This window comes from Salvia splendens, chromosome 11, assembly GCF_004379255.2.
Source record: "Salvia splendens isolate huo1 chromosome 11, SspV2, whole genome shotgun sequence".
Taxonomy (NCBI): Eukaryota; Viridiplantae; Streptophyta; class Magnoliopsida; order Lamiales; family Lamiaceae; genus Salvia; species Salvia splendens.
The window spans coordinates 30,456,899-30,459,026 of NC_056042.1; positions in this window are offsets into that span (position 1 = coordinate 30,456,899).

Sequence of the window (2,128 nt, forward strand, 5' to 3'; positions counted from 1 at the left end):
CTGATATCATCCTGGTCCTATTCTTAATTATCACCGATGTTTGCTTGACATCGGCCGGAATTTATATTATATTCTTTTATATATAATTTATATAAATATGTTGGAAGGACTTTTACACTCCTTCGTGACTTTTTTTGTCCTTTGATATATTTTTGACCTTAAAATGACATTTTGTACTTTTAGTCTTTTACCATTAGAGAGAAGTAGAACTACATTTTTCGTCCATGAATTTTATTATAATATCAATTGTCACTCCTATTTTTCAAAAAAATGTGAGAGAATGCATGGACAGAAGAAGACATTAAAATGTATAAATTGACAAAAATTGCGTTGATGGAAAAAAAATACTTCCCCGTCCCAAGGAAGATGACCCCTTCCTTTGGCGGTATGGAGTTTAATGCAATTTTATTTTGTGTGTTAAGTGGAGATAGTAAAGTAAGAGAAAATGAATAAAGTAGAGATAAATGTGTTTCCATTTATAATAATTGGTCATCTTGGATGGGACAAACCAAAAAGGAAAGTGAGTCATCTTTAATGGGACGGAGGGAGTACTAAAATGCTAAAATAGTTATATAAATGTCCAGAGTTGTGTAATGATATTTTTAAAAAAATATGGACCACAAATGATATTATAATAATGTCTAGGGATGAAAAATGTAATTCTCTCTTTTCAATTTATTTGAGTTCAAATAAGAATCTATTTATTTTATAATAATTTAATAAAAATATTTAATTCGCCTAAAAACTAATTAAATTTATACTATAGCTATCATACTCTTCATTTCTATTAATTATTTATCTATCTAGAATAAGGTGAAAATACAAATAATATACAATTATTCGAATAGCCTTTTTCATTTTATAATTCCAAAAATCTAATACCGTATATCCGACCCATAGTTAAGTAATTAAAGATATGCAAGGCAGATGCGTATTATTAAACGTAATCGATTGTGAAGTACTTGTAATATAGGGATAATGTCACTCTAGATCACTGCTATTGACTCACGATTCGATCGAGACAAAAATAAATAATACTCCACGTACTATACCACTATTAATTATTGTTTATAACTAGAGCAGGTTATATTTGGGTTGGCTTAAATGCCTAATACTACGTATGTAGTAAACCAAATTAAATAAACTAGCATTCCGAAATGGACTGCAGAAATATTGATTTTTGATTAAGATAAAACGTGTCCACATTTATTACTAAATCATCGAAAACATAATTATTCTTATCTATCTAGTAAAAAACAACAAGACCTTATCTACGTAAAATATAATAATAAATTCTCGAAAACTATGTCGCCTCATCTAACTCGTGTTTTTATATTTAAAGTACATGTTATCACTTTTTTAATCTGCAACTTTTATTATTTTATTTTTCGTTGTCATGTTTCATTTGGCCATCGAGACGTCTACTAGTTAATTTGGTTGATCAAAGAATAAATACGGGGTTACTCATTAATTACTTTCATGATCTAAATAGATCTTCTTTAAATACGGAGGGAGTATATCATAATGTGGTCGTTTTATTATTAAAAGATGGAAGTCGTATAAAAAACATATACACCCTTGTTACAGAACTAATTAGCAATATTTCAAATTTGCGGTACCATTACTCATGCAAATTCGGGTGACTGTGGGTACCCGAACCCGAAAATTCGGGTATCCGAATCCGAAATCTCAAAAATATTATATCCAATACCCGACCTGTATGTGAGTTCGAGTACCCTAATACCCGATGTGGGTACCCGACCCAACAAATCGGGTACCCTTAAACCTGAAATTTATTATATTTCATATTTATTCTATTTATATAATTTTATTGTAATGAGAATAGAAATTATTAAAAATAATAATACTATTAGTACTATATATTAAATATTTATTTAAAAGTTTACACTTCAATTTTAATGCTTTAGCTTCTCTAGATTATGATTCTACGATCATATATTTTTGTATAATAGATATTAGACAAATAGATACTAATCAAAAGAGATTAAAAATAAATTTTTTTAAAATTTTAAATAAACATGTAATAAAATGGAGAAAGCATAACTATATATTGAAAAGATTAAAGTAAGAAATATTACAAAATGATGGGTTAAATAAAAATATTTAT